The sequence below is a fragment of the Mus caroli genome, chromosome 6 (genome assembly GCF_900094665.2).
Source record: "Mus caroli chromosome 6, CAROLI_EIJ_v1.1, whole genome shotgun sequence".
NCBI lineage: Eukaryota > Metazoa > Chordata > Mammalia > Rodentia > Muridae > Mus > Mus caroli.
In genome coordinates, this window is record NC_034575.1 from 122,411,718 (window position 1) to 122,427,272 (window position 15,555).

Consider the following 15,555-nt stretch of genomic DNA (forward strand, 5'->3'; position numbering starts at 1 on the left):
TCTCTCTCTCTCTCTCTCTCTCTCTCTCTCTCTCTCACACACACACACACACACACACACAAACCAATTATTATTACTTTAAAAAGTCCTTCAATAAATAACAGATTGTTTTTGTCGATGAGAAAAGAACAAGTGGCTTCAAACCAAGAACCATTTTTTAAAAACTAGAAATAAGGGAGGCAATTTCCCACGTAAAATGCTACTACTCGTCCAAGGAGAGATGAACCTGGCCTCATAGAGGCGAGGGGAGTCTTTGAAGGGGCCTCAGAACAGGAGTTTTGCCAGAGGCAGAGACCACATTCAACAGGAGGGTAGGGGCCTAAGGAAGTCAAGATGAAGGTTAGGTTCAGCCCAGTGCAGCCACCCATACTAGGAAATTTACACAGCTGGCATGAAGCTTACTGAGCCCCACTCTCCTCTCAGTGACCAAATAATGGCAAATATATAGAAAATAAGTAGAATACAGAAAAGGAGATCCTTAGTAGCTCTAGAGGAAAGTAACTCACATGAATGAGGACTCTACTCAGCCTTCTAGTGGGGCCTCCTTGAGGAACACTATTAACACAGTCACAATACAGAAGAACTGCATGCAGAGATAATAAAACATGTGTCATCTATACTACAGTGGGCAGAGAAGGTATCCAAAGTGCTCCTTGTGTCATGGGCAGGCATGGTGGATGGTATCTTTCATGGTGAATTGTTCTAAGACTTAGAAGACAAAACTTGGAAAGCAATACAAGTGAATCCCAGGGAGAGCCACAGTAGTTCTGGACAGAACAGCTGAAGTGAAGGACGGAATGGGGGAAGGGGGCGTGAGGGCTGGACTGCTTAGTATTGGTTATAGGGCTTCATGGGGTAACTGGTCTCTTTAAACATGAACAATTATTTCATTTCCTCTTAGAGCAGTGGTTCTCAACCTGTGGGTCGCGACCCCTTTGAATGTTGTAGAACTCTTTCAATAGGGGTAGCATACCAGATATTCTGCATATCAGATTTCTACATTACAATTCATAACTGCAGCAGAGTTGCAAAATTATCAAGTAGCAATAAAATAATTTTATGGTAGGGGTCACTACAACATGAGGAACTGTATTAAAGGGCAGTAGCATTGAGAAGGTTGAGAACCGCTCGCTGTTTTAGAGGGACGGGAAAGATACATGACAATTTCACAAACCCCAAAGACACAGTGTCAAGTTCGTAAAAACACAACTTACAAGACTGCCAGATTTAATGAAAGCAAGAAAGAAGAAGAGAGGAGAAAAGAACACCCAGCAAAATGTGAGTTTCACAAGGACAGATCAATGTCTCTTAGCATGATTGTGTCCTAAATATTGCAGACATTACTCAGGGTTTATCTGAAGTTCAGATTTAATGAGCATCCTCCACTTTATCCAGCAACCCGCTGTCCAGAACATCCACACCAAGGCACAGATCCACGACTGCAAAGCCAGGACAAGGAGATCCTTACACATCCATAAAGCAGCAAGTTCACATGGAAGGAAATCAGAAAACGCCTCAGCTTTTCTCATAGCAAGATTGGGGTTTAGGAAATGGGAGTGTGGCGCCTTCAAGATTCTAAGGAAGGTTGATGTCCATGCTGGAGTTTCCTATCCACCTAGTCACAGAAGCTTGAGACTGGTATAAAGGCACCAGGCACAATAAGTTTAAAACTGGACATACAGCAACCCACTCACAAAACCTTCAACCAAAATGTTTCCTGCCAACAAGAACTGCAGGGACAGACAGACAGAGACGGGGGGGGGGGGGAATGGCCAACCAAGGACTGGCCCAAACTGAGACCCATCTCATGGTCAAGAACCAATCCCTGACACTATTAATGATACTCTGTTATGTTTGCAGACAGGATCCTAGTATAACTGTCCTCAGAGAGGCTCCATCCAGCAGCTGATGGAAACAGATGCCGAGACCCACAGCCAAACATCAGATGGAGCTCAGGGAATCTTGTGGAAGAGTTGGTGAAAAGGAGGGACCAGAAAAGGACAGGGACTCCATAGGAAGTCCATAGGAAGACCAACAGAGTCTACTAACCTGGACCCTACGGGGCTCCCAGAGCCTGAACCACCAATCAAAGAGCTACAATGGACTGGACCTAGCCCCCTGATCACATGTAGATATGCAACACCATCTTCCTGCAGGTCCCCCAACAACTGGAGCCGCGGCTGTCCTTAAATGCGTTGCCTGTCTGTAGATCCTGTCTCCCTAACTGGGCTGCCTTGTCTGCCCTCAGTGGGGGCAGATGTGCCTGGTCCTACAGAGTCTGGAGGTGCCAAGGTTGGGTATTACCCTGGAGAGACCACCCCATTCTCAGAGGATAAGGGGAGAATGGGAGTAGGAGCTGTGGGAGGGGGGACTGGGAGGAGAGGGGGTAGATATTGGGATGTAAAATGAATAAATAAATTGATTAATGAAGAAAAACTGGACATTCAGTCATTTCTTAGATGAGTCTAAGATCCACCCCATCCAAACTAAAGCAAACCAAGACTGAAGCACAGATTCCAGGAAAACAGAAGTCCAACATAGAAAAAAGGAAAATAAACTCTCAGGGGAACAGCCGTGCTTAAGCAGAGAGAAAGCAGGTAAGTTGGACTGGGAGAGGGAAGGCTCCAGAATGGAAGACCCAGGTGGTGGGGGACCAATACAGAGCCCACACGGAAAGTAATAGAGAGGGGTTTTCCAACTGTGTCAGAAAGCTCCCAAAGAACTGTAAATGTGAATACAGAAAATTAATCAGGTGAAGAAAATGAGGCAATTATTAACAAAGTGTTTACAAGAGATTAAACAAACATTATCATAATGCACTGCTCGGCAATGCGGAAAATAATACTTGATCATGATAATGGCATAAACGCCAATGTAAACAAAACATTAAGCAAGAGCAAAAAACACGCTCCAGGCACATGGCTGCAGCCCCAAAGTCAAGAGCTGGCATTCTGTGACTCAGAGACTGGAGGCTAACCCATAAGAACTTCCACGTTCTCACCCCACTTCCGACCCTGGCTTCACTCTTTCCGGCCCCCCACCTCACCCACCTTACTCCACAAAGAAGGCTCCTCACCTCTCTCATCCTCAGTTACACCACATCCTCCTACCTAAGGGTTTCTGCACTGCTGGTGTGACCTTTGCTGATGTGAGTACCCTCTCAAAATATCCACAGAGCTCACTGGCCCAACCCACCACGTCTTTGCTGAGTCACCATCTTCTAGATCAGCCCTTACGTAACAGACTCCTTATGTAACGCTGTTTCTTCTCTGACTCTCCCTATGGTACTCTGGCCTGGCACTTACCTACTCATAGTCATTGGCACTTAGCATGGCATCACTGTATCACGAGATGGCAAAGCAATACATATCAGTTACCTTTCCTGTTACTGTGACCAAATACCTAGAAGAAGCAACTTAAGGGAGGCGCAGCTCCTTTTGGTGTACAGGTTAGCAAGATGCAGGCTGTTGTGACCTGGGAAGTCTGGAGGCAGGAGCTGGTCACATTTCATCCACAGCCAAGAGAACAGACAGGAAGTAAGGCAGGAATAACTTTGATGATATTGATCATGGACTTTGTTACAGTTGAATGTCCCAAAGACCCATGTACTGAAGGCTCAGATGACAAGGTGACACTCACTGGCTGTGGGACCCTTAGGGAGTGGGGTCTAGCAGGAGGCCCTTAGGTCCTTGGGGGCTTTCTCTTGAAAGGGACAGTGAGACTGCAGCCTCATTCACACTCTCCTTTTCATCCTCTCAATGAGGTGAGCAGTTTTGATACACCACACACACACACACACACACACACACACACACACCTTAAGCAGCATGGTTAAGAAATCAGACTAGAACTTCCAAAACTGAACCTTTTTTACTTTATAAGTTCATCATGGTCTCAGATGTTCCTTACAGTGACTGAACTCAGACTTCCAGCCTCCAGAATATTGTTAGAATATTAAACTCTGTTGCTGAAGTCACCAGGCTCTGGTAGTTGGCTATATAGGCCCAGCCTCGTGTGACTTGAGAAACAACTAGGCCATCCGTACATCTGGAAGAAGAAGAAGAAGAAGAAGAAGAAGAAGAAGAAGAAGAAGAAGAAGAAGAAGAAGAAGAAGAAGAAGAAGAAGAAGAAGAAGAAGAAGAAGAAGAAGAAGAAGAAGGGGGAGGAGGAGGAGGAGGAGGAGGACGGGGAGGGGGAGGAGGAGGGGGAGGGGGAAGGACGGGGAGGGGGAGGAGGAGGAAGATGAGGAGGAGGAGGTACAAAGGTCATCACCATCTCCAGATGTTCTCAGGAGTCAGAAGGCCTCCTGACGAATGGGAGCTCTTTGTAATGACCATGGTAGCTAAGCTGCACTGCTGAGGGCTACCTTTACCCACTGAGCCATCTTAGTCTTCTTGTGTGAGTCAGGTGGGGTGTCTACAGGAGAATCCAGCAGTGAATTATCTACAATCCTGAGCATGCCCCTCATCCTGTATAGGTATGGAGGTATCTAGGCTCTGACATTTCTCACACTAGAAGAGCCATGGAGGAGCCTGGCTGCAGCAGATACTGCTTGGTATATTTGTCTGTTTGGGGAAAGAGCATTACAACTTTGGCTAGGCAATGTCCCTTTGTCCTTTCTTTTTGTAACAGAGCAAGAACTTCCTCAAGAGAAGTCACCTCTGTGTTTCTTCATCTCAGCCTGAGTTCTTCGGGTCTCATGGGCTACACCTTCCCTCTGAGGTGTGAGTGTGTACTGGATATACCCAGCTGAGCATGCCATTGGTCTAATCATTTGTCCAGGTGAATGCAGACTATTGAAGATCATACTATGTATAGACTTTTTTATACTGGGTAAGCACATGGATGAACAGAACTGGACAGAACCATAGAAATAGTCCCATAAAGCTGGATGTGGTGGTTCAAACCTATACTCCCAGCTCTCAAGAGGCTGAGGCAGAAGAATTCCTGGGAATTGAAGATCAGCTTGTGCTACATAGTGAAGTCCAGGCAGGAGTACATAGTGGAAGTTGGGAGAAGAGGGATACAGAAAAAGAAAGAGAAAGAAAAAGTATGGACAACTCATTTTTCAAGAGTTTTTAAAAGAATGGTTGAATAGTGGAGAACGGTTCGGATGGTGGAGGCAGAGCAGGTGTGTAACCACTGCATTAAAAATGAATTCTCACATGTTTCTCACCTACATAAAAAAGAGTTCAAGTAGAGCATAGATTTCAATCACAACATTTAAAACCATGAAACTCTTAGACTGCAAGAGAAGACCCACTGCTGTATGAAGGGTTCCTGAACATCACATCAAAGATATGGGTCGACTGTACGGTGGTGGCAGAAACCTTCAGTTCCAGTTACTCGGGAGGCAGAAGGAGGTGGATCTCTGCATGTCCACCGCCAACCTGGTCTACACAGTGAGATCCAGTGCAATTGGGACTATATAGTGAGACCCTGCCTCAAAATAAATAAATAGGTAAGATTAAATAAGTAGATGAATCCTTTTAAAAATTATTTCAAAAAGAATCACAATTCCTCAAGAGTGTGTTGATGAATTTGACTTCATCAAAATTTAAAATTATCCAATTATCCAATCCTCTTAAAGAGTTGAAAACAAAAGCCACTGACTGTAAGAAAATATTTGCAAACCACATGGTTGATAAAATATTCATTTCCAGACTATCTGAAGAACTATAAAAACTCAGTAGTTTAAACAAAAACATTTAAGAATTGGAAAAAAGATCATTATCACTGGAGGGACTACACAGACAGCCAATCAACATGTGAGGATGTTCACTGAATCAAAGAAATGCAAATTAAAGACCAGAAGAGCCATCATTACATTCCTAGCAGAATAGCTACAATTGCTTACATATGTTAATTATATGTACAGTTTATATGCATATACATTTTACATACTGACACATGACACTATGTTTCATGTAGGCTGCACCTGAAGAGCAATCACAGATCAACATGGCTCTCCCAAGTCTCTGGTGACCTCTAGTGTAGGCTACTGTTTCCCAGATGTCAACTGCAGGATGCAAAGCCAAGAGGAATGCAGACAGGCAGGCCAACCTTTCCCTTTGTTTCCGAATAAACCTATTCGCTGAGCCTCTCCCTTTGAGGACTTCCTGGCCACAATGAATATTTTATGAAGGATGTTCCAGGAATGAGATACCGCTTTATACACACAGAAAGATACAAGCACACACACACACATATGCGCACAGACCCCTTCACTCTCTCTCTCACAACACACACGTACACACACACACACACACATACACACTGCTCCAAGTCATCTGAGAGAGAGCTTCTGGAACTGGCCAAGAGAATTTTAGCTTGACCCAAGGAAATGAGGCAAAGACTTCGTGTCCATGGATTCTGTCACATGATAAGCAGCTCCCCTCCTCTCCTCTCCCCTGCATGCCCCTTGCCTATCTTCCAGAGTATCATGGATGCTGTCCACTCTAGAGAACTCTTGGAGAAAGCGTCTTCAGCTCAGTAGAGTAAAACCCCAAATACAAAGGTTCGTTTCCATTCCAGACTACAGAGCCCACATATTGCCTTTCTATCCATGGTGCCCTGGTACCTGCTTGGCATGGAGCTGTAGCCCCTGAATTACTGCAACAGTCCCCTGTCTGCTGGGTGTCAGGGGAGTGTGCCAAGAAAGGGGACCCCAGCTTAGCCAATTCAGGGATGCATCATCCAAAGTAGATTCATGAACAATTCTAAAACCAACCCTAAGTCAGACTGCTATTTTCACCAGCATTGGTGGTAAAATGTATCCCCTGACCCATGGATCATGAAACCACCTCTCTACAAAGCTGGCCACACACAGCTACCACCTCCACAGGCAGCTAGCCTTTCTCATTGCTATCTTACTTCAGCCGGAGGCTTCACTCCCAGAGAGAAGCTCCCCTGAACCAGAAGCTAAAAATCCACAGCTGCTGTTTTAATGCCCTTAGCTTGGATGTGTGAGTTACTCAGCATAAGCTAACAGATGCATTGTCAGTCTGGGAGCTGCCTTTCCTGGAGAGTTATCATTGCATATGAGTTGTTTTTTTTTTGTTGCTGTTGTTTGTTTGTTTTGTTTTTTTTTTAATGTCCTCCTGTTGGTTGTTTTTAAAAGCCATTATCAAGGCTTCAAGGCTGAGGAGAGAGCTCAGTCAGTAAAGTGATTGCCTTGCAAGTACAAAGACCTAAATTCAATCCTCAGAACTCACGTTTAAAAAAGCAAAGCCACGTAAAATGGTGTGGGACTATAACCCCAGCCCTGGAAAGACAGAGACAAGAGACAGGAGATGGCTGGGTTCACTAGCCTAGCTGTCTAGACTACTTGGCAAGCTCCAGCCAGTGAGAAATCTTATCTCAAAACACAAAATGGACAACCTTCCTAAGGAATGGCATGGGGTTGTCTGCTGGCTTCCACATGTACTCACACACAGATACAGAGAGAGAGAGAGAGACAGAGACAGAAAAACAGAGAATCAGAGAGAGAGAGAGAGACAGAGAGAGACAGAGAAAGAGAGAGCTACACATATACATATGCAAAGCCATAGTCAGAAGCAGCCAACAGCTCCCCTAGGGATGAAGGACAGAGTGACCACAAGCAACTTCACACATGCCACTATGGGGGCATTATATGATTTTAAAGCCACACCCATTTCAGAATGGAGCAGTGGGACAGAGAGGACTATGTTGCCTTGAGTGAGAAGCCTTTCTACTGTGGAGCCCAGATTATGTGCTAACCCCACTGATCTGCATTACAACACCCCAGGAAGGCCTGTGGTGTGAGATACAGCAAAATAAGGGTCTCTTGTTTTATCGGGGGATGTCGTAAGGCTAGAAATGGAATCCAGAGGCTTACCTAGTTACAGTCTACCTCTGAGCCTTATAGTTCCCCATTTTTAAGTTCAAAATAGACTAAAAGGTGTAGGAAATTACCCAAGGTCCCAATGTCATCAAAGGAGGTTGAGGGACAGGCACAGAACTAGGCCAGCAGATACAAAGGACTTGCGCAGTCCCCACTCAGCCTCACACAGCACCTAGCTAGGGTCATTTCTTCCAAGTCTAAGCTGGTACATTGCCTCTTAGTCAAGAAAAAAAAAATGTGTAAATTAACCCTTTGGGCTCCAAGGCCCACCTCTGCTACCTAACAGGTGTCCCTAAGCAGCCATGGAGCCCTGGGGCAGTCAAGACATCTCTCAGTCCCTCAGGTCTTCTTCTCACTGGTACACAGAAATAAGGCAGAGTCAGATCAGATCCCTCCCAGCACCTGTGGCTTGGATGAAGTCTATCTCTCCCACAGACTGACCAGCCTGGACCTTCCACACCCACTAATGGTCTTAGACTGACTCAAGTTCAGTGGTAACAGAACCATTATGGGGGTGAGTCCAGGAATACCAACCTGCCTGCCCGGGGCTCACCCTTGTGGGTGACAGGTAGGGAGGGTCTTGCTGTGAAGTTCTCCAGGCCACTCTGACAGGTAAAGAGTTACCAAGCCAGCTTTTCTAGCTTGGTAAAGAGTTGCCAAACAGCTGCAGGAACCACTCTGCCTGTCTGTCTGCCCCTTCCTTCCTTCCTTCGCTCAAGAAAGGAGAGTTAGCCTTTTCCCTCCTCCTCTCCCCTCTCTCCAAATCTTCCTACCCAGCAGAAGTCGCAGCCACACAAGGGACTGTTGTGTAAGAGGAGAGAGACAGAGACAGGGCTGCATTGCTAGCTGAGAGTGAGCTTTTCCCGAAAGCTGGAACTGGGGAGCAGAAGTCACCGAGGACACAACTGTCCTCCGTGCCAACCCACAGTGCGCAAGCCCCGGTGCAGGAATCTGCTGACAGTGGCTTCTGCTTGGGGACAAAGCTGCATTTCACAGGTACAGGGGATGGTAGTCGCAGTCTTGGTCCTCTGCCCTGTGCAGCAGAGGTACTGCAAGGCCCACCTGCACTGCCAAGAAGCAAAGCTCCACCCCCTCTCTCCTCCTGAGCATCCCAGGATAGAGGCTGCAGGAGCCCCACGCAGAAGCCTGCAGCAGCTAGGAGCTTCTCCAGGACACTGCCTAGTCTGGGCAAGGGAAGAAAAGGTTTGGAGGAGAAAAGAGAGAGGAAGATAGCCCTTGGTTGTAGTTGGGGAGGGAGGCGGAACCCATAGTTGGCAGCCAGCTGGGGGTGGAGGGGTAGGGGGAAGTCATGGTTTCTGTGTATGCCTTGGTTCTCTGTTGGGATTCACATCAAACAGGGAACTCCCAGTTCCAGTGATGCTAACCCTGTGCAGTAGCCTCACATGAAGGACTTGGATGAACTATGGGGCTTTTGAAGAGGTGGGTAGTGGACACAGGGATGAGGGACACTCTCGAGGTGGATACAAGCTGGTGATGGGTGGCTGTGGGGGAGACAGGACACAATAGTGGGGCTGTTCCAGTTTAGATGGGACTCTCCCGGAACTCTCGAGGTGTTGGAGTTTCTACAGAGTATCATCAGAGGAAGGGGCTTAGCCTGAGAGCTGAGAGTCCAAGGACCATTGTCAGAACACTGGGGTTGACATGCTGTGGGCTGCCGGGCTGCCCATCAGAACACTGGGATTAACATGCTGTGGGCTGCCAGGCTGCACGTCAGTGCCATTCCCTAACTGTGCTGTGGGAGAGCAGGCAGGAGGTGGCACAGATGCTGGCTCACAGGGAGGCTCTCTGAGGACCAGGGGTGGTGGCAAAGGCAGGAGAGGCAGTGATGGAGGCTGTGACTGTCTCACCTTGGACGACTCTCAGGGGTAGGAGACCACCCCTTTCACAAGGGCTTGGGTTGTAGCTCAACAGCACATTATGGATCGCTGAGTTTGAGTTTCATCACTGCCAATAACTATATACCCGATCAGGCAAGTGAATGAATGAGTAATACCAGGCAGGGTGCTGCTAATGAACGGTAATGCTGTGTCATCTTGGGCAACTGGGTCTGCCTCTTCCAGCCAAGGACAATCATGATATTGCCTACTGCTCTGCTGGTTCTCACAGATTGTTATGGTAGTCCACAGTTAAAAAATTATATACAAGAAGTGTCATTCAATGTAAAGGTGTGACATTGTCACCACCAAAATTTCTCTGGCTGATGGTACTGGATTCTAGAGTCTCCTACCAGTCTCTTGAGAAGATTTTTAAATCCCGTACCTAGACACCAATTTGGGTCAATTATGTAAATTAAGCTTGATAGACCACAAAAGGGCAGGATGTGAGAGCCTGGTGCTCAACGAGGGTGGAGATCTATTTTATGGGGCCTTCCCAATCTTCTGATGCCTTGATGCTTCCACTGGCCTTGCCTGTGAGGCAGGCACATGCATCCAGCTGGCAATATTTCAGATCTCTCCCAGAGCTGCTGTGTCCCGTTTCTGCCATCTATAGATTCACCCAAATTCCCATCACAAATACTTAAAGGTATGTACAGTTATCATAGACTGTTTGTTTGTTTGTTTGTTTGTTTGTTTGTTTGTTTGTTTTTCGAGACAGGGTTTCTCTGTATACCTTGGCTGTCCTGGAACTCACGTTGTAGACCAGGCTGGCCTCAAACTCAGAAATCCGCCTGCCTCTGCCTCCTAAGTGCTGGGATAAAAGGTGTGCGCCACCACTGCCTGGTTTATCATAGACTTTTTCTTGTCATCATTCTCTAAACAATACCAAACACAGAGCTGTACATAAAATTACAAGGGATGATTTAAATTTGGGGAAAAAAATGGAGGAGTTGTCTGAGTATCCATGTTGGCATCTGTGAAGGTCTAAAAACAAATGCCTCTGCGATTCCAAGAGCTGAACACATTCAGCAAGTAATAGAAGCAGTAGAGCTGTATCTCAGGGAAGGTCGCCAGGTCAGAACCTTGTCTGCTGGGGGAAGAATCTCACCTCCAATGCCACCCACAGCTGTGTACTCTGGAGGTGGAGTTACTCCTGTTCCTCCTCCACCACCAGAGTGACAGACTGCCCAGGCAAAGAACGAGGGGAGATGAAGAGAGAAGGGAATCCAAATGAGCTGTGGTAGCCAAGAGCATCCCCATGCCTTCATTTGCTGTCTGTCTGCCTCAGTTTCCCAGGTAGTTCTAGCATTCTGTCAATAGCTTGTTTGGGGATGCTCACATCATGCTCTACCTGATGCTCTGCTCCATTCACTGGAATGCTCCATTCACACACACGCACACACGCACGCACACACACACACACCTCATCAAACACCGAAATGGGAAAATGGAGAAGATGGCAAGAGCCTATGAACTCCTATTGGCAACTGTGTTCCTGAGAAGTACAGATGATATGATCCTACCAGGCACCCCTGAAGCTGTTCAGTTCAGTTCTTTCATCTCACAGGGGTGACATTAGCTTAGTAATTGAATGAGGGAGTCCATTGGTTGACTATCTAGGTCAAAATGCTACCACCTTACCTCCTGTGTGAACGGTGAACAACTGGGCAGATAAGACAGGGTATGCAAGGCACACAGCATTTGTTTGTTTCAGGTGGGGAGACCAGGGTCCTAGAAAATGACTTCATCTGCCCAACTACTTGATCCTGGAGAGCCTAAGGAGAGAGTTCTCTGTGGGAGCAAATATCCATATTGAGTGTTCCAAGTCAGTGGTTTGTCTCCCTGTCACTGAGAGCTTTGATAAGATGAGTTGCTCTTATTTTATTTGCACTGTAGTTTTAAAAGATGTTTTAAAACAGTATTTAATTATGGGTGGATGCATAGGTCTGCATGTGGGTATATGCAGGTGCCTGCTGAGACTAAAGGTCTCAGATTCCCTGGAGCTGGAGTTACAGAGGCTTGTGAGTAGCCCAGTGAGGGTACTTAAAACCAAATGTGGGTCCTCTAGAAGAGAAACAAGTGCTTTTAACTGCTGAGCCATCTCTCCAGCCCCTCTAATTATTCCTTGATAAAATATCTTTTTTTTTATTTGCCCATTTGTTTACAATGTCTCTTGATTCACCTGGGCTAGTCCAGAGTTCACTATGTAGTCAAGGACAACTTTGGACTCCTGGTCCTCCTACCTCTACCTCCTAGGTGCTGAGATTGCAGGTTCTGTGCCCACCATATCTAGATTAAGATGCCTTTTAAATGATATGATGTATGACTTCTGCAGTGCAACAGATGCAGGGGCAGCTGGACTAGATGAAAATCTCCGCCTCGATGTCTTGGATGTGGGACTCTGGAGCTATTTACTGCTTGAATTGGATTGCTTTTCATAATGAGTAGAGCTGTGACTTTTAGAGTTAGAACTCAAAATGTTTGGTTTTGGCAACGTGTTCCAAGGAAATCAGCAATTTAGAAGCCTACTGTGCTGGTTACTCTTAATCGTCAACTCGATACACTCTGAAACCACCCTGGAAGAGAGTCTTAATCAGAAATTATCTGGATCAGATTGGCCTGAAGGCATGTGTATGGAGAATGTCTGAGGAATTATCTGGATGAGATTAGCCAGTAGACACTTCTGTGGGAGAATTTCTTAGAATGTCTTGGTTGTTAATGGATACAAAAAGACTCAGCCCATTATGGGCAGAATCATTCCCTAGACAAGGGATTCCTGAAGAGGAAAGGGCTAGCTGAGCACTAGGCATGCATCCATTCATTTCTCTCTGCTCTTGACTGGGCAAGTGATGTGACCAGCTGTCTTAAGCCATTGTTGCCTTGATTTCCCTGCAAGAATTGACTATAACATGGAATTGTGAGCTAAAATAACACTTTTCTCCACTACATTGTTTTTGTTGAGGCATTTTACTATAGTACCAGAAATGAAATTAGGACATCCATGCAAGTTTTCTACATATCAGGTCCTACCCCTGCATGCTGAAAGGGCAACAGGAGCCAAGGATGATGACTGATCTATCAAAGAGGGTTAGGATACAGTAGAATGAGGTCCAACCTGAAACTTCCTGAGCAAAGTTGTGTTCTACCCTAAAGCTACTGTGTGGCACACAATGCAACGCCTGCCTCACATGTGGGGTACTCTCCCAGGAATAGAGAACCAGTTCTGACTTTAAGGATACCAGAGTGTTGTACCGATCTTTCTCCCTGCTGCGGTGGGCTCCTTTCCAAAAGTCTGAGATGCTGCTTAGCATCTGGCTGGTTTGCATCCCCTGCTTCTCCTTAATATAGAAAAGCCTTTCCATGCCCAACATTTTTCCAATCACAATGCCAAGGTGTGTGGCACAGCCAAAAAGCAATGAATGTTTATTTTGCAGCATAGGAATAGAAAGAATGGTCTGGGAACTCTTAATAACTAAGATAGACCTCATCTAAGAAAAACAAAAAGAAAATAAAAAAGAGATACAGGAAAGATGAGAAGAAAGAGAGGGATGGAGGGACAGAGGGATGGAGGGGAGTGAGAGGAAAGGGAAGGAGAGGAAGAAGGTGGGAAATAGAAAAGCAGATTTGTCACACCTTATAGTGGATAAAGTTATTACGTCCTCCTCCATCTGCCGTATATAACCTGCTCAACATATTTTTCCAATAGTATATTCTGCTCTTTGTCTATAAAGTAGGAATCTGACACAGGGTATATAAGCTGTGAAATACAAATCATACTCTCTGAAGTTGTAATTGCAGCAAGCTCATCTCTCTTTCTCAAAGAGCACTCCAGTGACAAATGCTTAGCAACCAAGCCCGCTGGGTGTGCAGGGAGGCAGATGTGCCTTCAGGGAAGGTGCTAGAGCAGTCACAGAACGTTCAAACAGAAACTTAATCATCTGCTCCAACCATTTCACATCACAGGTCAAGACCACGGGCCAGGGAATAAGGCTCATGTCCATGGCTGGTACTTTCTAGATGAACAGCAAGTGACTTCCTGAAGGTAACACAGCAGGAAGATACAAGGTGACATTTGATTCCCATCTGCTCTGACTAATTCTGGATTGAAGGATCAGAGTAACAAAATACCAGAAACTCTTTCAAGGTTCAGGGGATTCAGAAAAGGAGCAATTACCACAGCACCAACAGGCGAGAGCAGCTAGTCCTCTCTCCTTTTGCCTTAGCATGGAAGGGGAAACTACACCAGACACCTTTAAGAGGATTGACCAGCAGCCACAAAATGAGCCATGTGGGAAACTAATGGCTAGTATCTCCATGGACTCAAATGCAATAGAGTGACGGGGCTTCCATTCTCCATAAGTTTCTTGATAGACTGCTTGGGGTACACTTTTGTATAAGTTGCAAACAAAATTTCCTCCAAAGACAAAAAGAGGGTGGAGACAGGGCAGTACAAACTAACTGGAAAAACACCAGATGAAAGAATCAAGAAGTGTTGAATTGCTACAGGGCTTCTCAGATCACTTCATGTGTGTTTATGTGCAGTGTGGGCATCCGTGAGGCACTGTCTCTGAAAGCAGCGCCTGGAGGTGCTATCCACACAGAATGTCATGGAAGATGACATGTTCTGCACAGCCAGGTAACTCGTAGAGGAATTGCTCTGGCTAAGTTGGTTGCTGAGCATTCATCCAAGGAAAGGACCAGACAGGAGGGAAGAAATTTAAGGTGCAACAGGTGGGGTGTGAGTGGGACATGAGGGAAAGAGCAAAGACCAGGAATCTCAGACAAAAGCTACATCAAGGAGTTAACACTTGAGTAATGTCTCCTGTGAGTCTTCAGAAAGTGCCTGGCACCATTAGGATATTTGTAATGCAGAGCAGAGCAGAGCACTTTTAGATTCACAGTCTCCTCTCCTCTTCTCTCTTCCCCTCTCTTCCCATCCCTTCCTTTCTCCCTCTTCCTCCTGTCCCTCCCCATTTTTGCCCTCTTACAGCACCTGTATTGAACCTAGAGCCTCTTTCATGAGATTCAAGTGGTTTAAAACTGAGCTACAACCCCAGCCCTCATAATACCTTTGACACAGGTCCTTTAAGGAGCCCAGGTTGGCCTTAAACACTCTCTGTAGCCCAGGTGGGCCTCAAATTTTTATTCTTTCTATCTCAGCCTCTTGAGTACCTGTGGTTGTTTGCATGTGCCTCATGTGTGGCTGGGAGTCTCTTCCTGCCTTCCTGTTCCATGTAGGCTAGCCTGACTCTGTGTGCCACTCAGGTCAGCCCACTTACTTGCAAATTAAAGACAGTCCTGGCCGCTGTATATAGAGCAGATGCTCTATCTGAAAACCAAGTCGTAGTTTCCACTGACTTGTAATCCCAGTGAAGAATGCTCACCTCACACACATGATTAAAGGCACATTCATAACTCTGCTACTGAGGCAGGAAGCACCTCACCTGTGCGCTCAAGCAACCCAGTCACTCTGCCCAGCAAGAGCAGCCCAGATGTCAGGCAAGGGGTGCGCTGACCACGTGACCTGTCCACACTCGGCTAGTTCCCAGTCCTGTAGGTGGTGTACTCTGACCTCAGCAGCTTATCATTCATAGTGATCGCTCAGGAACTTATCTTAGTCTGTGGCATTTTCAGCATGGAATCGGGTTTCTCTATAAAAAGGATGTTAAAGCCTCCTCACATAAGGCATCTTTGTTAGAACCAAGTGTTCAATGACTGCAAATGAAAGCATGAAAAATATATGATATGTGTGTGTATGCATATGTGTGTATATATATATATATATATATATAT

At 46.0% G+C, this 15,555-nt stretch overlaps 1 protein-coding gene across 2 annotated transcripts in view; it reads right to left on the reverse strand.

Moving 5' to 3' along the window:
• Kcna6 (potassium voltage-gated channel subfamily A member 6) overlaps nucleotides 1–15,555 on the reverse strand; it is a 33,069-nt gene that overhangs the window by 1,340 nt on the left and 16,174 nt on the right. The window lies entirely within an intron of this gene.